Source organism: Balaenoptera musculus, chromosome 2, assembly GCF_009873245.2.
Source record: "Balaenoptera musculus isolate JJ_BM4_2016_0621 chromosome 2, mBalMus1.pri.v3, whole genome shotgun sequence".
Taxonomy (NCBI): Eukaryota; Metazoa; Chordata; class Mammalia; order Artiodactyla; family Balaenopteridae; genus Balaenoptera; species Balaenoptera musculus.
In genome coordinates this window covers 171,827,256-171,848,447 of record NC_045786.1, presented here as the reverse complement: position 1 = coordinate 171,848,447, position 21,192 = coordinate 171,827,256, and the positions used below count along the sequence as shown (strand labels likewise).

General features: G+C 36.7%; 2 long non-coding RNA genes and 11 other non-coding genes across 13 annotated transcripts; all 13 read right to left on the bottom strand.

The window, feature by feature from the left end:
* Positions 1–489: 489 nt before the first annotated feature.
* Positions 490–564, bottom strand: LOC118891518. The gene has a single exon (XR_005019081.1). It is a non-coding gene; the product is annotated as a small nucleolar RNA SNORD113/SNORD114 family (small nucleolar RNA).
* An 886-nt stretch (positions 565–1,450) lies between these two features.
* On the bottom strand, positions 1,451–1,522 carry LOC118891477. Its single transcript, XR_005019046.1, has one exon. It is a non-coding gene; the product is annotated as a small nucleolar RNA SNORD113/SNORD114 family (small nucleolar RNA).
* A 1,361-nt stretch (positions 1,523–2,883) lies between these two features.
* On the bottom strand, positions 2,884–13,206 carry LOC118890954. Its single transcript, XR_005018868.1, has 3 exons — positions 13,022–13,206; positions 3,491–3,576; positions 2,884–2,961 (listed from the first exon to the last, which is right to left on the bottom strand). It is a non-coding gene; the product is annotated as an uncharacterized LOC118890954 (long non-coding RNA).
* LOC118891485 lies at positions 3,107–3,181 on the bottom strand. The gene has a single exon (XR_005019053.1). It is a non-coding gene; the product is annotated as a small nucleolar RNA SNORD113/SNORD114 family (small nucleolar RNA).
* On the bottom strand, positions 12,640–12,713 carry LOC118891524. The gene has a single exon (XR_005019086.1). It is a non-coding gene; the product is annotated as a small nucleolar RNA SNORD113/SNORD114 family (small nucleolar RNA).
* Positions 13,207–13,567: 361 nt separating the features above from the next.
* On the bottom strand, positions 13,568–13,639 carry LOC118891510. Its single transcript, XR_005019073.1, has one exon. It is a non-coding gene; the product is annotated as a small nucleolar RNA SNORD113/SNORD114 family (small nucleolar RNA).
* Positions 13,569–20,994, bottom strand: LOC118890953. The gene is made up of 7 exons (XR_005018867.1): positions 20,919–20,994; positions 20,048–20,123; positions 19,053–19,137; positions 18,241–18,324; positions 16,829–16,914; positions 16,206–16,282; positions 13,569–13,655 (listed from the first exon to the last, which is right to left on the bottom strand). It is a non-coding gene; the product is annotated as an uncharacterized LOC118890953 (long non-coding RNA).
* LOC118891508 lies at positions 15,424–15,498 on the bottom strand. The gene has a single exon (XR_005019072.1). It is a non-coding gene; the product is annotated as a small nucleolar RNA SNORD113/SNORD114 family (small nucleolar RNA).
* LOC118891473 lies at positions 16,425–16,495 on the bottom strand. Its single transcript, XR_005019042.1, has one exon. It is a non-coding gene; the product is annotated as a small nucleolar RNA SNORD113/SNORD114 family (small nucleolar RNA).
* Positions 17,407–17,480, bottom strand: LOC118891521. Its single transcript, XR_005019083.1, has one exon. It is a non-coding gene; the product is annotated as a small nucleolar RNA SNORD113/SNORD114 family (small nucleolar RNA).
* On the bottom strand, positions 18,853–18,925 carry LOC118891495. The gene has a single exon (XR_005019062.1). It is a non-coding gene; the product is annotated as a small nucleolar RNA SNORD113/SNORD114 family (small nucleolar RNA).
* LOC118891517 lies at positions 19,632–19,704 on the bottom strand. The gene has a single exon (XR_005019080.1). It is a non-coding gene; the product is annotated as a small nucleolar RNA SNORD113/SNORD114 family (small nucleolar RNA).
* On the bottom strand, positions 20,415–20,488 carry LOC118891492. The gene has a single exon (XR_005019059.1). It is a non-coding gene; the product is annotated as a small nucleolar RNA SNORD113/SNORD114 family (small nucleolar RNA).
* Positions 20,995–21,192: the final 198 nt, after the last annotated feature.

Below are 21,192 nucleotides of genomic sequence, written 5' to 3'. Positions count from 1 at the left end.
AATGAAAGACACGAATACCCCAAGCCCAAGAACAAGACCTGCAAATATCCCTAACTTCTCTCCAATCATTATGACCATACATGAGATTTCTTTCCTTAATGAATTGCCAGGATCTAGATAATCACTTCCTCAGCATAAGCTCTCATGGCTTGTTTTTAAATGGGCCATCATCAACCCTTTAACATATATCGATGACTTCTGAGAATACAATGAAAACACTTAAACAAATTCCCCAAACCAAGACAGGAAACCTGGCCATGACTCACCTGGGTCTCTGTCCCATAAAACCTGAAAAAGGAGAAGCTTGATCAAAATGGAGGCTGAAATCACCTTGAGCTTCTATTCTGAAAAGTACCAAACAGAGAAGGTGATGATCGAGATGGAGACTTTCTCTCCATGATTCTGCAGATTTGTTGATTGATGCTTTCATTGACTCATTTAGGATAACCAATGAAAACGTATGAGGAGAAAGGCCACTTATCTTTTATATTGGACCTCAGAGTTCCAGACACATATTATTTGTCATCGATAACTCATATGCTGGCATTTATAATTATCGATACAGAAAAGATGACTTTCTCTTATTCTATATGTTTCACTGATTCATGCTTTAATTCACTAATGAATGCCAATTTTGACACTCTAGAGTTTGCAAAACCCACCGAGGCCTCAATATCGCTCACCTGTCTCTAGAACCATTCTCACGTCATCATATTTCTCTCATATTTATTATCGGGTTTTTCCTTCACAATAGTTCCTTGTTTATCAGTGGGATAAAGATGCCTTCCTTTAATTTCCTTTCATCCATTTTGTTAGCATAGTCATTACTTTAGTGAAAACACCCACCTCCAGACTAGGAACTAGATGATGCTCACACAGGTCTCCTAAATTTTACAACCGAGATACTATCCTAGGCTGGTGCTCAAGGAAGAATCCTCGTTTCTGATCCAGCATGTCCACTCCGAAGAGTATAAAGCAAAGCAGATGATAAAAATGGTGGAGACACTCTCCACTTATCCCTGCTTCCACATTCACATCGTTATTTAGGCCATCCCTAATGTGGCGGATATGTGAAATCTGTTGAAAAGGAACCACTTCGATCTTGCCACTGTGCCAGAATATCAGGGTTGTCTACCGATTCTCCTGGGCCCCTCCTCAATACCATGAGTGGTAACAGTCCTGTGCCATGGAATTTTAATTGAAATTCAGGCTTTCATTGACATATTAATGGTATAGCTCATCTCCACCCATATTTCCGTCACTGGAAATTGTTCTCCATCATTCATCTTTATTTTTATTCATATATTTATGAAGAGAGCCTCAGTTTTTCAATTGTATGAACAGAATGAAAAGGCAAGAACACAAAGACTACAAAGAAGTCCCTCATTCATTCCTGACTTCAGCCCCCAGGGTCACTTCCAATAGCACAATGGACTAGATTCCATTTGCATCGGACCTCAGAGTTCCAGACACGTATTCATCATACACGACACATACGCCACCAGTAGTCATCCTCGATCCAATACTGTCCCTCCTTCTCTTCGCGTATTTCTATATCGTGTACTGATTGAGGCAATAAATCTCTCATAAATATTGAAAACCCTATTAATCACAAAACTTAAGGGCAGTCACGATATCCCTCTTCTCTCATTACTTCATTCTCACAGCAGTGTGTTTCTCCTGTAAATCACGATGATGGTTTTGTGTTGTTGTGGTTTCTTTTGTTTTGTTTTTTTCATCAGGGCAGTAATCAATTTATGTTTCATAAAATGTAACATTTATCAGCGAGCTTCATTGGCCTTGGTTTTCCTATAGGGATCTCTCCAATACTACACTGAATGCAGACACAGAGGGACACAATAATAACAGAAACCATGACATGAAATTTGATTATTACTCACAGGGCTTCCTGCAATCATAAGGTGTTTCACCACGAAATACTGATAGCTTGATCAGCTCGAATGTGTCCACTTTAATCAATAGAAAGCACAGTCGATGAAACAAAAGAGAGAGAAAGGAACTTTATGGACTTTGATGCATTCTTTCCAGATTTAATGTTCTCAATCATGAGGAATTGTTCACTCTTTCATAATGCAGAGATTTTTCTTTTTCTACAAACAAAAATACCATCAAACTTGAGAGCACCCCAGAACAATAAAATTGACTCTTAATTATTCACATCTACATGAAGCTTGGCCAAACAGCTGACCTCCTAGATCCATTTGTTATTAACGGTCATTACCAGTGGAAATATTTAGGATTGCTTCTTGCCAGACCACATGTGTCCACTGTGGGAATTAACTGACTTTTTCTTCTCAATCTACTATTTACATATTTTGAACGGTTCTATCACTTATCAATTAATAATATGAAATCTAAATTGAGTAACCCAAACTAAGAGCATGATGTTATATATTCTGAACATCTGTCCATAGGAAGAAATCAATGTAGAAAACAGAGTATGTATCCTTCTTGGCCCTCAAATTCCAGATACTTATAGTTCCTTGCCCCTGCTTTATCCTCTACCCAACTTCATCTTTGGTCCCCTTGGGTCCAATTTTACTTCATTCATTGACATATCTCTATCAAATAAATCATTACACCATTGATACTAATGAAAGAAAGACACGAATACCCCAAACCCAAGAACAAGACCTGCGAATATCCCTAACTTCTGTCCAATCACTATCATCATACATGAGATCTCTTTCCTTAATGCATTTCCAGGATTTAGATGATCACTTCATCAGCATAAGCGCTCATGGTTTATTTTTCAACGGGCCTTCGTCAACCCTTTGATATATATCGATGACTTTTGAGAATACAATGAAAACACTTAAACAAATTCCCCAAACCAAGACAGGAACCCTGGCCATGACTCACCTGGGTCTCTGTCCCATAGCAACCTGAAAAGGAGAAGTTTGATCAAAATGGAGGCTGAAATCGCCTTGAGCTTCTATTCTGAAAAGTACCAAACAGAGAAGGTAATGACCGAGATTGAGACTTTCTCTCCATGGATCAGCAGATTTGTTTACTGATGCTTTCATTGGCTCAATTAGCATAACCAGTGAAAACGCATGAAGAGATAGACCACATTTCCTGTGTATTGGACCTCAGAGTTCCAGACACGTATTATTCGTCATCGATGACTCATGCACTGGCATTTATCATCATCGATCCAGAAAAGATGACTTTCTCTTCATTCTATATGTTTCACTGATTCATGCGTTACTTCACTAATGCCAATTTTGACACTCTATGGTTTGCAAAACCCAGCGAGACCTCAATATCGTTCACCTGTCTCTATAACCATTCTCACATCATTATATCTCTCTCATATTTATTATCAGGTTTTTGCTTCGCAACAGTTCTTTGTTTATCAATGGGATAAAGATGTTCTCCTTTAATTTTCTTTCACCCATTTTGTTAGCACAGTCATTACTTTTAGAGAATCCACCCATCCCCAGACTAGGAACTAGATGATGCTCACATGGGTGTCCGGGCTCCTGTGACCAAGATGCCCTCCTAGGCTGGCATTCAAGGAAGAATCCTCATTTCTGGTCCAGTGCATCCACTCTGAGGAGGATAAAGCAAAGCAGAAGATAAAAATGGTGGAGGCACTCGGCACTCTCCACTCATCCCTGCTTCCACATTCACATCATTATTTAGGCAATCCCTAATGTTGAGGATATGTGAAACCTGTTGAAAAAGAATCTTCGATCTTGCCGCTGCACCAGAATATGAAGGTTGTCAACCACTTCTCCTGACCCCTCCTTCTTACCCTAAGTGGTAACAGTCATGTCCCGTGGCTTTATAATTGAAATTCAGTCTTTGTTTGACATATTGCTGGTATATCTTTTTTTTTAAACATCTTTATCGGAGTATAATTGCTTTACAATGGTGTGTTAGTTTCTGCTTTATAACAAAGTGAATCAGTTATACATATACATATGTCCCCATGTCTCTTCCCTCTTGCATCTCCCTCCCTCCCACCCTCCCTATCCCACCCCTCTAGGTGGTCACCGAGCTGATCTCCCTGTGCTATGTGGCTGCTTCCAACTAGCTATCTATTGTCTCCACCCATATTTCCCATAATTGGAAATTGTTCTTTTTTTCGTTCACATAATATTTTAAAATTTTTATTTGGGTATAATTCAGCATAGTTTTGGAAGCCCTAACCACTGGTATCAGAGAAGAAAAGAATTAAAAGTGAGATTAACCAAGATGGCGGAGTAGAAGGACGTGCTCTCACTCCCTCTTGCGAGAGCACCAGAATCACCACTGGCTGCTGGACAATCATTGACAGGAAGACCCTGGACTTCACCAAGGAGGATACCCCGCGTCCAAGGACAGAGGAGAAGCCACAGTGAGACGGTAGGAGGGGCGCAATCAGAGTAAAATCAAATCCCATAACTGCTGGGTGGGTGACTCACAGACTGGCGAACACTTATACCACAGAATTCCACCCACTGGAGTGAAGGTTCTGAGCCCCACGTCAGGCTTCCCAACCTGGGGGTCCGGCAACGGGAGGAGGAATTCCTAGAGAATCAGACTTTGAAGCCTAGAGGGAATTGATTGCAGGACTTTGACAGGACTGGGGGAAACAGAGACCCCACTCTTGGAGGGCACACACAAAGTAATGTGTGCATCGGGACCCAGGGGAAGGAGCAGTGACCCTGGGGGAGACTGAACCGGACCTACCTGCTGGTGTTGGGGGGTCTCCTGCAGAGGCGAGTGGTGGCTCTGTTTCACCGTGGGGATAAGGACACTGGCAGCAGAGGCTCTGGGAAGTTCTCCTTGGCGTGAGCCCTCCCAGAGTCTGCCATTGACCCCACCAAAGAGCACCGGTAGGCTCCAGTGTTGGGTTGCCTCAGGCAAAACAACCAACAGGGAGGGAACCCAGCCCCACCCATCAACAGTCAAGTGGATTAAGGTTTTACTGAGCTCTGACCGCCACAGCAACAGGGAGGGAACCCAGCCCCACCCATCAACAGTCAAGTGGATTAAGGTTTTACTGAGCTCTGACCGCCACAGCAACGGTCGGCTCTACCCACCACCAGAGCCTCCCATCAAGCCTCTTAGATAGCCTCAACCACCAGAGGGCAGACAACAGAAGCAAGAAAAACTACGATCCTGCAGCCTGTGGACCAAAAACCACAGTTACAGAAAGATAGAGAAGATGAAAAGGCAGAGGGCTATGCACCAGATGAAGGAACAAGAAAAAACCCCAGAAAAACAACTAAATGAAGTGGAGATAGGCAACCTTCCAGAAAAAGAATTCAGAATAATGATAGTGAAGATGATCCAGGACCTCGGAATAAGAATGGAGGCAAAGATTGAGAAGATGCAAGAAATGATTAACAAAGACCTAGAAGAATTAAAGAACAAACAAACAGAGATCACCAATACAATAACTGAAATGAAAACTACACTAGAAGGAATCAATAGCAGAATAACTGAGGCAGAAGAACGGATAAGTGACCTGGAAGACAGAATGGTGGAATTCACTGCTGCAGAACAGACTAAAGAAAAAAGAATGAAAAGAAATGAAGACAGCCTAAGAGACCTCTGGGACAACATTAAACGCAACAACATTCGCATTATAGGGGTCCCAGAAGGAGAAGAGAGAGAGAAAGGACCAGAGAGAATATTTGAAGAGATTATAGTCGAAAACTTCCCTAACATGGGAAAGGAAATAGCCACCCAAGTCCAGGAAGCGCAGAGAGTCCCATACAGAATAAACCCAAGGAGAAACACGCCGAGACACATAGTAATCAAAGTGGCAAAAATTAAAGACAAAGAAAAATTATTGAAAGCAGCAAGGGAAAAACGACAAATAACATACAAGGGAACTCCCATAAGGTTAACAGCTGATTTCTCAGCAGAAACTCTGCAAGCCAGAAGGGAGTGGCATGATATACTTAAAGTGATGAAGGGGAAGAACCTGCAACCAAGATTACTCTACCGGCAAGGATCTCATTTAGATTTGATGGAGAAATCAAAAGCTTTGCAGACAAGCAAAAGCTAAGAGAATTCAGCACCACCAAACCAGCTCTACAACAAATGCTAAAGGAACTTCTCTAAGTGGGAAACACAAGAGAAGAAAAGGACCTACAAAGACAAACCCAAAACAATTAAGAAAATGGTCATAGGAACATACATATCGATAATTACCTTAAACGTGAATGGATTAAATGCCCCAACCAAAAGACATAGACTGGCTGAATGGATACAAAAACAAGACCCATATATATGCTGTCTACAAGAGACCCACTTTAGACCTAGGGACACATACAGACTGAAAGTGAGGGGATGGAAAAAGATATTCCATGCAAATGGAAATCAAAAGAAAGCTGGAGTAGCTATACTCATATCAGATAAAATAGACTTTAAAATAAAGAATGTTACAAGAGACAAGGAAGGACACTACATAATGATCCAGGGATCAATCCAAGAAGAAGATATAACAATTATAAATATATATGCACCCAACATAGGAGCACCTCAATACATAAGGCAACTGCTAACTGCTATAAAAGAGGAAATCGACAGTAACACAATAATAGTGGGGGACTTTAACACCTCACTTACACCAATGGACAGATCATCCAAAATGAAAATAAATAAGGAAACAGAAGCTTTAAATGACACAATAGACCAGATAGATTTAATTGATATATATAGGACATTCCATCCAAAAACAGCAGATTACACGTTCTTCTCAAGTGCGCACGGAACATTCTCCAGGATAGATCACATCTTGGGTCACAAATCAAGCCTCAGTAAATTTAAGAAAATTGAAATCATATCAAGCATCTTTTCTGACCACAACACTATGAGATTAGAAATGAATTACAGGGAAAAAAACGTAAAAAGGACAAACACATGGAGGCTAAACAATACGTTACTAAATAACCAAGAGATCACTGAAGAAATCAAAGAGGAAATCAAAAAATACCTAGAGACAAATGACAATGAAAACACGACGACCCAAAACCTATGGGATGCAGCAAAAGCGGTTCTAAGAGGGAAGTTTATAGCTATACAAGCCTACCTAAAGAAACAAGAAAAATCTCAAGTAAACAATCTAACCTTACACCTAAAGAAACTAGAGAAAGAAGAACAAACAAAACCCAAAGTTAGCAGAAGGAAAGAAATCATAAAGATCAGAGCAGAAATAAATGAAATAGAAACAAAGAAAACAATAGCAAAGATCAATAAAACTAAAAGTTGGTTCTTTGAGAAGATAAACAAAATTGATAAGCCGTTGGCCAGACTCATCAAGAAAAAGAGGGAGAGGACTCAATTCAATAAAATCAGAAATGAAAAAGGAGAAGTTACAACAGACACCACAGAAATACAAAGCATCCTAAGAGACTACTACAAGCAACTTTATGCCAATAAAATGGACAACCTGGAAGAAATGGACAAATTCTTAGAAAGGTATAACCTTCCCAGACTGAATCAGGAAGAAACAGAAAATATGAACAGACCAATCACAAGTAATGAAATTGAAACTGTGATTAAAAATCTTCCAACAAACAAAAGTCCAGGACCAGATGGCTTCACAGGTGAATTCTATCAAACATTTAGAGAAGAGCTAACACCCATCCTTCTCAAACTCTTCCAAAAAATTGCAGAGGAAGGAACACTCCCAAACTCATTCTATGAGGCCACCATCACCCTGATACCAAAACCAGACAAAGACACTACAAAAAAAGAAAATTACAGACCAATATCACTGATGAATATAGATGCAAAAATCCTCAACAAAATACTAGCAAACAGAATCCAGCAACACATTAAAAGGATCATACACCACGATCAAGTGGGATTTATCCCAGGGATGCAAGGATTCTTCAATATACGCAAATCAATCAATGTGATACACCATATTAACAAATTGAAGAATAAAAACCATATGATCATCTCAATAGATGCAGAAAAAGCTTTTGACAAAATTCAACACCCATTTCTGATAAAAACTCTCCAGAAAGTGGGCATAGAGGGAACCTACCTCAACATAATAAAGGCCATATATGACAAACCCACAGCAAACATCATTCTCAATGGTGAAAAACTGAAAGCATTTCCTCTAAGATCAGGAACGAGACAAGGATGTCCACTCTCACCACTATTATTCAACATAGTTCTGGAAGTCCTAGCCACGGCAATCAGAGAAGAAAAAGAAATAAAAGGAATACAAATTGGAAAAGAAGAAGTAAAACTGTCACTGTTTGCGGATGACATGATACTATACATAGAGAATCCTAAAACTGCCACCAGAAAACTGCTAGAGCTGATTAATGAATATGGTAAAGTTGCAGGATACAAAATTAATGCACAGAAATCTCTTGCATTCCTATACACTAATGATGAAAAATCTGAAAGAGAAATTATGGAAACACTCCCATTTACCATTGCAACAAAAAGAATAAAATACCTAGGAATAAACCTACCTAGGGAGACGAAAGACCTGTATGCAGAAAACTATAAGACACTGATGAAAGAAATTAAAGATGATACCAACAGATGGAGAGATATACCATGTTCTTGGATTGGAAGAATCAACATTGTGAAAATGAGTATACTACCCAAAGCAATCTACAGATTCAATGCAATCCCTATCAAATTACCAATGGCATTTTTTACGGAGCTAGAACAAATCATCTTAAAATTTGTATGGAGACACAAAAGACCCCGAATAGCCAAAGCAGTCTTGAGGGAAAAAAATGGAGCTGGAGGAATCAGACTCCCAGACTTCAGACTATACTACAAAGCTACAGTAATCAAGACAGTATGGTACTGGCACAAAAACAGAAACATAGATCAATGGAACAAGATAGAAAGCCCAGAGATTAACCCACGCACCTATGGTCAACTAATCTATGACAAAGGAGGCAAAGATATACAATGGAGAAAGGACAGTCTCTTCAGTGAGTGGTGCTGGGAAAACTGGACAGCTACATGTAAAAGAATGAAAGTAGAATACTCCCTAACACCATACACAAAAATAAACTCAAAATGGATTAGAGACCTAAATATAAGACTGGACACTATAAAACTCTTAGAGGAAAACATAGGAAGAACACTCTTTGACATAAATCACAGCAAGATCTTTTTTGATCCACCTCCTAGAGTAATGGAAATAAAAACAAAAATAAACAAATGGGACCTAATGAAACTTCAAAGCTTTTGCACAGCAAAGGAAACCATAAACAAGACGAAAAGACAACCCTCAGAATGGGAGAAAATATTTGCAAATGAATCAACGGACAAAGGATTAATCTCCAAAATATATAAACAGCTCATTCAGCTCAATATCAAAGAAACAAACACCCCAATCCAAAAATGGGCACAAGACCTAAATAGACATTTCTCCAAAGAAGACATACAGATGGCCACGAAGCACATGAAAAGATGCTCAACATCACTAATTATTAGAGAAATGCAAATCAAAACTACAATGAGGTATCACCTCACTCCTGTTAGAATGGGCATCATCAGAAATTCGACAAACAACAAATGCTGGAGAGGGTGTGGAGAAAAGGGAACCCTCTTGCACTGTTGGTGGGAATGTAAATTGATACAGCCACTATGGAGAACAGTATGGAGGTTCCTTAAAAAACTAAAAATAGAATTACCATATGACCCAGCAATCCCACTACTGGGCATATACCCAGAGAAAACCGTAATTCAAAAAGACACATGCACCCGAATGTTCATTGCAGCACTATTTACAATAGCCAGGTCATGGAAGCAACCTAAATGCCCATCAACAGATGAATGGATAAAGAAGTTGTGGTACATATATACAATGGAATATTACTCAGCCATAAAAAGGAACGAAATTGAGTCATTTGTTGAGACATGGATGGATCTAGAGACTGTCATACAGAGTGAAGTAAGTCAGAAAGAGAAAAACAAATATCGTATATTAATGCATGTATGCGGAATCTAGAAAAATGGTACAGATGAGCCAGTTTGCAGGGCAGAAGTTGAGACACAAATGTAGAGAATGGTCATATGGACACCAAGGGGGGAAAACTGCGGTGAGGTGGGGATGGTGGTGTGCTGGATTGGGCAATTGGGATTGACATGTATACACTGATGTGTATGAAACTGATGCCTAATAAGAACCTGCAGTATAAAAAAACAAACAAAACAACTAATACTAAACTTTCATTGGGTTATTTGTATGGAAATATGTTAATATAAATGTTTCAGACATTACATGAAATTTCTAAAAATCTTATATTTGTATTTGTATGGAAATATGTATGGAAATATGTTAATATAAATGTTTCAGACATTACATGAAATTTCTAAAAATCTTATATTTGTATTTGTATGGAAATATGTATGGAAATATGTTAATATAAATGTTTCAGACATTACATGAAATTTCTAAAAATCTTACATGTTCTGGTATAATGTTATAAGTAATAATCCTAGTTATTACTTTAAAATGTATATCTCAGAAATAACTAATTTTCTTGTCAACTGCATTATTATGAACTTTCATCAAATCTTTAACCGTGGTCATTTTTAAGTCTTTTGTCATTTACAGACAGTTCTGGGTGTACTCTGATGATTTTGCAAATATGTTCCTATAAAAGGGTTTCATCTTCAAGAAATTCATGGAAAAGACTCTGACAAGTACAGGTTTCTGGTAACTGAGTGTACTGCTGAACTGAATGAATAAGCATTTTCAGAACTCTAAAGAAAAACTGATGAACTCATAAAAGTGCTAACAAAAGATCAAGATGAAAAAAAATTAATTACATGGGACTGAGTGAACTGATGAGGATGAGTATAATTTTTGTGACTTTCTGTCTGAATTTAAAAAAAAAAAAAATCCCACAAGGTCTCAGAGGCAAAGAATATACAAATCAATTTTCACTGCAAAGTAAAGGAGCTGTTACAGTGGAGGATTACTGGACTGAATGTCAATATTATGACATAGTATGAGTGTGTTTCATGTTTGGTAATTGCAATCATTGTTGCTTTTGTTGTGGTCATCCATGTACAATGCTTGGTGTCAGTCTATTTATGTCTTGTAAAAATAAAATACAGTGTGTGTGTGTGTGTGAATAAAAAATAAAAATAAAAAAAAAAATTAAAAAAAAAAAAAATAATAAAGTAATACTGAATGGTAAAAAAAAAAAAAAAAAAAAAAAAAGAATTAAAAGTGATCCAAATTGGAAAAGAAAATGTAAAACTGTCACTATTTGCCGATGATATTATACTATACATATAAAATCATATATATGATACTGGAAAACTAGTAGAGCTCTTCAATGAATTTGGAAAAGTTGCAGGATTCACAACTAATACACAGAAATCTCTTGCATTACTATACTCTAACAACGGAAGTTCATAAATAGGGATTATGGAAACAATCATATTTACCGTTGCATCAAAAAGAATAAAATAGCTAGGAATAAGCCTTCGTAAGGAAGCCAAAGGCCTGTAATTAGAAAACTATAAGATGCTGATGAAAGAAATAAAAGATGACACAAACAGATGATGAGATATACCATATTCTTGGATGAAAGAATCAATATTCTGGAAATGGCTACGTATCCAAAGATATCTACAGATTCAAAGCAATCCTTATCATATTACCAATTTTTTTTTTTACAGAATTAGAACAAAAAACGTTACAATTTGTATGGAAATACAAAAGACTATGAATAGCCAAAGCAATCTTGAGAAAGAAAAACAGATCTGGAGAAATCAGGCTCCCTGACTTCAGACTCTTCTAGAAAGCTATAGTCATCAAACAGTATGGTACTGGCACAAAAACAGAAATATAGATCAATGGTACAGGATAGAAAGTCCAGAGATAAACCCACGCATTTATGGTCACCTAATCTATGACAGAAGTGGCAAGTATACATATACAATGGAGAAAAGACAGTCTCTTCAATAAGTGGTGCTGGGAAAACTGGACAGCTACATGTTGAAGAATGAAATTAGAACACACCCTAGCACCATACACAAAAATAAACTCAAAATGGATTAAAGACCTAAATGTAAGGCCGGATAGTGTAAAACTTTTAGAGGAAAACATAGGGAGAACCCTCTGTGACACAAACCGCAGCAAGATCTTTTTTGATCCATCTCCTAAACTAATGAACATAAAAACAGTAATAAACAAATGGGACCTAATTAAACTGAAAGGCTTTTGCACAGCAAAGGAAACCATTAACAAAACGAAAAGAAAACCCACAGAATGGGGGAAAATATTTGCAAACCAAGCAACTAACAAGGGATTAATCTCCAAAATATACAAACAGCTCATGCAGCTCTGATTCATTTTGTTGTGCAGTGTAAGCTAACACAACATTGTAAAGCAACCATGCTCCAATACATACTAATTTTTAAAATAATAAATAAATAAATAACAACAACCCAATCAAAAAATGGGCAGAAGATCTAAATAGACATTTCTCCCAAGAAGATATACAGATCATTCACCTTTATTTTTAATTACATATGTATTTATAGATTCTCCCATTTTCCTATTTTAATAATAGAATGAAAAATATGAACACAAGAGCAAAGTAAGCTCCTCATTTATTCCTGTCTATAGGATGCCTTCTCGAGTTGAGAATGGAATAGATTAATGTAATATCAGACCTCAGAATTCCAGACAAGTATTCACTGTAAATCACTCATATTGATGACCAGATATTATCATCAATCCAATATTGGTCCTTTTTCTATGTACACATCTCTTTTTTGATTAAATAAAAAAATCACTAATTATTTTTAGCAGTACAATTCAAGAAAAAATAAGAAAAGCCTTCATATATATAGAATAATTATTACTTAAATATATATCTCTCTTTAATACATTGTTTTCTATATATGTATTAATCCATATAGTGGTTTTTATATCCATACGCAACACTGAGATGCAGTCTCCTTCTTTACTTATATTCCTCATTTCTTATTAAATACATTGAATTACTTTAATAAAACCATAGAGGAAAGAACTTCTACTATGACTCACAGTAATCTCCATCTCCTATTTCGCAGAGGCAAACCCATAGCTCATATCCATGGACGATTCTAAATCACGTCTAGTGACTTCATTCTGAGGTGTACACAACACAGAAGATGATAAAAATATTCAGACCTAATCACCACTATCTTTGTTTTCTGCATTTCTGTTACTCAGTATTTATGTTTCTGTTACTTTTTTTCTCTAAATTTTTTACCTTGTTAAAAGAAAATCTCAGTCTTTCGTCTGAAGCAGAACAATTAAACTGACCCTTACTTACGCGTGTCTTTCTATCTAACCTTGGCCAAACAGGTGACCTTCACCCATTTATTTAATGGGCATCAGTGTTTTCAATATTTATTAACAGTATCTTTTGTCTCGCTTCACCCTGTTTTTCCTTATGTTCATCTATATTTGCTTAATGGTTCATTATAGATCTATTAATAATAACAAATCTGTCTATGAAACCCATACAAAAATGTGATCTATTTATATTCCTGTCATCTCTCTATAGAAACAGTTTCACCAGAAGGAAGAGACTACTTATGGTCTGGGTTGGACCTCAGAGTTTCAGACATGTTTTCATCATTCAGGACTCTTCCCATCACAATCATCATCACTGGTCCATCACTGAGTCTCTTTTCTTCCATCATTTCTATATGGAATAATAAAATAATATATGGTTCACTAAATATTCCAAGAATAACACACTTCAATACCCCTAACCTCAGTTTACAGAATCATTTCCCATTAAGGGTCCATCTCTTCCAATTTTCGACCTCAATCCTGCCCATTATCAATTATTCAAAAGAATATTTCTTATATTTATCATTGAACTATGAGTAAGTTTTTGATTAATTTAATACTTTTTAATACTTTTTACTCTTTTCTTTGTTCATTTCTATTTGTTTATTGACTAATTCAGTAAGTCACTCATAATAATTTTAAAATTATTAGTCACAAAACCCAGGAAGAGGGCTTCCCTGGTGGTGCAGCGGTTGAGAATCCGCCTGCCAATGCAGGGGACACGGGTTCGAGCCCTGGTCTAGGAAGATCCCACATGCCGCGGAGCAACTGGGCCCGTGAGCCACAACGACTGAGCCTGCGCGTCTGGAGCCTGTGCTCTGCAACAAGAAAGGCTGTGATAGTGAGAGGCCCGCGCACCGCGATGAAGAGTGGCCCCCGCTTGCCGCAACTAGAGAAAGCCCTCGCACAGAAACGAAGACCCAACACAGCCAAAAATAAATTAATTAATTTATAAAAAAAAAAAAAACCAAGAAGGGTCATGATATCGCTAACTGTAAATAGATCATTCTCACAGCAACGTATCTCTTTTTAAATTTTATGCTATTATACATCTATGCATTAATCAATTAGTGTTTTTTTTTAATAAATTTATTTATTTATTTATTTATTTATTTATTTTATTTTTGGCTGTGTTGGGTCTTCGTTTCTGTGCGAGGGCTTTCTCCAGCTGCGGCGAGCAGGGGCCACTCTTCATTGCAGTGCGTGGGCCTCTCACTGTCACGGCCTCTCTTGTTGCGGAGCACAGGCTCCAGACGCGCAGGCTCAGTAGTTGTGGCTCACGGGCCTAGTTGCTCCGTGGCATGTGGGATCTTCCCAGACCAGGGCTCGAACCTGTGTTCCCTGCATTGGCAGGCAGACTCTCAACCACTGCGCCACCAGGGAAGCCCATCAATTAGTGTTTAATGAAGGTCTATATTTATCACTGAGCTACACTGGCCTTCTGTTACTCTATATGGAAGTTTCAAGTAATACACTGAATGCACAGGGGAAAAAAAATCACTGAAACTAAGACGAGAAATTTGACTATTACTTACATTTGTCTCTGTGCTTCTAATACAGAGATGCAATCTTAAGGTGCATCACCACGGAATAATGCTTCAACAGCACGAATGTGTCCATTTTGAACAATATGAAGCACAGTCAATGAGAAAAAAAGAAAAGAAAATTTATCTCCATTGACTCTTGCATTCTACATTTCTCTTACCCAGTCATTTAGGAATTTATAACTTTTTCATAATGTAGAAATTGTTTTCTCTTAACAGAAAGAACAACCTCATACTTAAGATTGACTCAGAACAATAAAATTGACTCCTAATTGTTCGAGTCTATCTGATACCTGGCAAAAGTGATGATACCCTTGATCCATCTATTTCATAGTTGTCATCAGGGCTGGAAATTTTTATTAATATTTCTTGTCTCATCATAGATGTTCATAATGAGAACATAATTTATCTTTTCTTTGTAATCTATTATTTATGTATCTTTAATGGTGCTCTCATTGATCTAGTAATAATTTTAAATCTTAATCGAAGAACTTGAAAATTATACGTTCCTAACATCTGTCCATAGGATCAAATAAACATGAAAATAGAGTATGTATTGTCTTGGACCTCAGGGTTCCAGATACTTATTATTCATCATCTGTGCCTCAACCTCTGCCAATTCTCACCATTGGTTCATTTAAGCCCAATTTTAGTTCATTCATTTATATATTTGTATCAATTAAATCATTACTGCATTGATAGTAATAAAATAAATACATGATTAACAAAAGCCAAAGAACAAGACACTCGAATATCCATAACTTCTCTCTAATCATTACCAAAATAGATTACAACTCTTTCATTAATGAATATCAATGTTATACAATATCAATTTTTTAAAATAAATTTATTTATTTATTTATTTATTTATTTATTTATTTATTTATTTATTTTTGGCTGCATTGGGTCTTTGTTGCTGCGCTCAGGCTTTCTCTAGTTGTGACAAGTATGGGCTACTCTTCGTTGTGGTGTGCGGGCTTCTCATTGTGGTGGCTTCTCTCGTTGTGGAGCACAGGCTCTAGGCACACGGGCTCAGTACTTGTGGCTCATGGACTCTTGAGCGCAGCTCAGTAGTTGTGGCGCACAGGCTTAGTTGCTCTGCAGCATGTAGGATCTTCCCGGACCAGGGCTGGAACCCGTGTCCCCTGCATTGGCAGGCAGATTCTAACCACTGCACCACCAGGGAAGTCCCTACAATATCAATTAATCAGTATAAGGTTTCAGGTCATATTTATCAATGGGCCATTATTAACCTGTTGATTGCATTTATTACTTTTTAGAATACAATGAAAACACTTAAGTAAATTACCCAAACCAAGAGAGGAACGTTGGTCATTACTCACCTGGGTCTCTGTCTTATACCAACCTGAAATGATAACCTTGATCACAATAGAGGCTGAAATCACTTTGAGCTTCTATTCTGAAAAGTACCAAACAGAAGGCGATAAAAAGATTGAGATTTTCTCTCCATTTGTCCACATGTTTGTTTATTGATTCTTTCATTGCTTCAATTATAATAAAGAATGAAAATGCATGAAGAGAAAAGAGACATTTCTTTTGCATTGGACCTCAGAGTTCCAGAACACATTCACTGTACACGACTCATACGCCACCAGTAGTCATCATTGATCCAATACCATACCTCTTTTTACTCATTCATTTCTATATTACTTATTGCTCAATTCATAATTCAGTAATTATAATTTTAAAAATGGTTATTCATCGGAACCACCAAAGAGCTTAGAAATCTCTAATATACATTTAGAATCATTCTTGTGTCAACATCTTTCATTAATTACTCTCATTTTTCATTTTATGAGTGAATCAATATAGTACTTCATATTAATCCCATATTTCACACTGGGCTATTTGGATTTCATTGATTATATTTCACAACTTGCAATAATACAGTCAATAGCCTTAAATAAAATATTGAAACTAAGATCAAAATTTATCTATTACTCACATGGTCTCCACAGTCCTAACACGTGAATGCAACCAGAGCTCTCAGGACCATAGAAGAATCCTTCAACCAGCTTGAGTGCTCCCATTCTAAGAGGTACAGAGCAGAAAAGATGATAAAAAATTTCAGACCTTATCTCCATTGATCCTTGTTATCCACATTTCATTTACTCATTTAAGCATTCATTAATTTTTCATAGTGTAGTATTTTTTTCTCTTAACAAGAGAAAACCTTAAACTTGAGACTGACCCAGAACAATAATGTTGACTCTTACTTATCAGTGTCTGTATGATCCTTTCAGCAAAAGGGCAAGACACTTATTCATTTATTGCTTAAAGGGCATGAATGTTTTCTATTTTATTAATAATATTTCTTGCCTGACCACATATGTTCCTAGTGAACAATGCTTCGCCTTCTTCTTTTTATGTGTTTTTTTACATTTTTTAATGGCTAGATTGCTGATTTATTATTAATAATATGTCTAAATCTATTAACCCAAAATAGGAATATAATGTTTGTATATTCCTAACATCAATCCATGGGGTCATTTATAACAGAACATAGGCTAGATTTTGCGTTGTGTGGAATCAGGGTTACAGACACATGGTATTCACCATATATGACTCCTATGCCTCCAGTCATGACCAATGGTCCAGGATAGGCACTTTTCTCTGCTGTCATCTATACTTGTTTATTAATTAATTCACTATTATTTAAATAAACATAAATCAGGGACTTCCCTGGTGGCCCAGTGGTTGAGAGACCACCTGCCAATGCAGGGGACATGGGTTCAATCCCTGGTCTGGGGAGATCCCACATGCTGCAGAGCAACAAAGCCCATGTGCCACAACTACTGAGCCTGCACTCTAGAGCCCGCGAGTCACAACTACTGAGCCCGCACACCCTAGAGACCTCATGCCGCTACTACTGAGCCCATGTGCCGCAACTACTGAAGCCTGTGAGCTCTAGGGCCCGTGTGCCACAACTACTGAAGCCGCATGTCTAGAGCCCGTGCTCCACAACAAGAGAAGCCACTGCAACGAGAAGCCCACGCACTGCAATGAAAAGTAGCTCCCACTCGCCGCAACCAGAGAAAGCCCGTGCGCAGCAACAAAGACCCAACAAAGCCAAAAAAAAAAAAAAAAAACATAAATCACGTAAAAAATTATGTGTTAGAGTCTTGACTATCCCTAACATTTATCTATACAATCATTTCCCCTGACACCCAACTCTTTCATTAACTGAACTCAGTGTTTCATATATGGATTAATCATATTGTTTTGTATCGATGGTATTTGACATTAGCATGCTTGGACTTTTTTATTAATATTTAATTTTTTTAATAATATCTTTTAAAGTAACAATTAAAAAAAAATACGGCTCAATCCAAGACAAGAACATTGACTACTACTCACATTGTTCTCCATCCTCCTAACACAGATGCAACCATAGGGCTTCTGTCCATGGAAGATGCTTAAATCAGCTCAAGGGCATCCATTCTGAGAAGTACAGGTCAGAGCAGATAATAAAATATTGAGAACTCATCTCCATTGATCCTTGCTTCTGCATTTCATTTTTAGTGACTTAGACAATCGTTAATTTGGAGTATGTTTATTTCATTTTCTCTTAAAAAAATGAACCTAAAACTTGTCCCTGACACAGAAAATGAGCAGTGACTTACAGTAAGTAATCTTACTGATTACAGTAAGTAATCTTACTATTGTCTGTATTATTCTTAGCCAAAGATTTAACAGTCATGCACCATTTGTTTCTCTTTGGACTTCACTGTTTTCAAATTTATTAACAGTATTTCTTGCATGACCACATATTTTTATAATTGGATAAGGATTCACCCATTCAGCTTTATTTATTTACATATTTGGTTTTTGATTATTTCATTTCTCCAATTATAACAGTAAAGTGAAAATGCATGAATGAACACAAAGAGTAAACAAGATCCTTGTATATTCCTGACTTTTATCTATAGGATCTTTACAAACAGAGTTAATGCATTAGACTTCTTTTTGCTGGACCTCAGAGTTTCAGACACATATTATTTATCATCCTTGATTCAAACCATCAGTCATCATCATTGGTCCAGGATTGGCTCAATTTCTCTTTGTTCATTTCTAAATTGTTTATTAATTCATTAATTCACACTAATCATACAGTAACTATTCTTAAGCAAACCACCCAAACCAACACGAGAACTTTGACTATGACTTACAGTGGTCTCCATGCTTCTAATGTATAGATGCAACCAAAGAGCTTGTGATCGTGGAAGGTGGTTAAATCCCTCAAGAGTGTTCACTCTGAGGAATACAGAGCAGAACAGTTTATTTTAAAAAAAGTTAGGACCTTATCTACATTGGTCCTTCCTTTCCACATCACTTACTCCAATTTTTTAGGTATTTATTAATTTTTCATTATATATACACATTTTTTCTATTAACAAAGAGAACAACCTCAACCTTGCAACTGATCCAGAATAATAAAACTGACTGTTAATTATCTATGTCTACATGATCCTTAGCCAAAGAAGTAACACCCTTGATCCATTTGTTTCTTAAAGGGCTTCACTGTTTTCAATATTTATTAATAATATATCTTGCCTCACTACATATGTTCATGATTGAATAATGCTTCATTTTCCCCTTTATCTTTCTCTAATGGTTCTATCTATGATCCATTAATAATGATGAATCTAAATCTATGAATCTAATATAAGAACATGACCTTTGTATATTTCTGACAGTTGTCTATATGATCATTTCCAAAAGGAGGATCGAACACATTATGTTGTGTATTGGATCTCAGCATTTCAGACACTTATTTTCAACATCCACAACTCATATGTCACCAGTAGTCATCAATGTCATGTTATTCCATATTAGGGTGTCATTTTCTTCACTGGTGTTTATATTTGTATTGATTAAACTATTAATAATTATTAATTCTTTGATAATAATAAAATAAGTATATAATTCAAAAAAAAAAAACCCAAGAGCAAGATTCTACAGTCTGTCTATACAATCATTTCCCACATGGATCATACCTCTTCTGTTATTCAATCTCAGTGTTACACATTATTGATTAATCAACATGTTTCATACATATTTATCATTGACAATAGTTAACTTTTTGATTTAAGAATTTTTAATAATACCATGACACCCTTAAACGAAGACCCAAACCAAGACAAGATCTTTAACCATTACCTACCTTTGTCTCTTTCCTGACAGAGGCAGTACAGTAACCTTGATCATGGTGGAAGCTGAAATCAGTTCCAGTATCTGTTCTGAAGAGTACCAAGCAGAGAAGGTAATAAAAAGATTGAGACATTCACGCCATTAATCCATACTTTCTACCATTCATATACACAGTAATTTAGGTATTTATTAATTTATAGTAATATTTATTTATTTTTCTCTTAATCAATCAAACATCAACTCTACTCTGCTATTGATTCTTTTATAACAATATTTTTTAAATCTATGGCCACAAGTCCAAGAAAAAGATCCTTGCATATATGTGACAAATGTCTAATGGAACATGTCAAACAGGGTGAATGTACTAGATTCATTTTATGTTGGACCTCAGAGCTCCCAACACGTAATATTCACTGTATATGACTCATATGCACCAGTCATCATCATTGGTCCAGAATTTACCCTTATTCTTCATCTTTTGTTTAATTCAATCATTCACAAATAATAACAAAATTAATTCATGTAAATCACAAAAACCTAAGAAGTCTCTTGAAAATTCCTAAGATCTGTCTATAGAATTATTTCCCACAGAGACTAGATCTCTTTGTCTATTTGACGTCAATGTTTAATATATCAATTAATCAACATCATGCTTCATGTCAACACCAGCTTCAGTATCAGGCTATGGTTGGCCTTCTGTCATTATATTTCATAGATTTTTTTTTTTCTGGCTGCACAACATGTGGGATCTTAGTTCCCCAACCAGGGATTGAACCCTCGCCCCCTGCAGTGGAAGCTTGGAGTCTTAACCACTGGACCACCAGGGAAGTCCCAGATAGTGAATGCCATTAGTCGCCTTGACAAGAAATTTGATTATTACTCACGCTGGTCCGCACACATAGATGCAAACGTAAATTTTTTGACCACAGGGATCATGGCAGAACCTTGAACAGCATTGAGTACCCACCCTGAGGAGTACAAAGCATAGCAGATGATAAAAAGATTGAAGCATTATTTCCATTGATCATTGCGGTCCACATTTCATTTTCTTAGGCATTTAAATATTTACTAATGGATGTTAATAATTCTTTGTCTCATCTCCTAAAAAAAGAGAACAACATTGAACTGACTACTGATCCAGAATAGTAACATTGACTA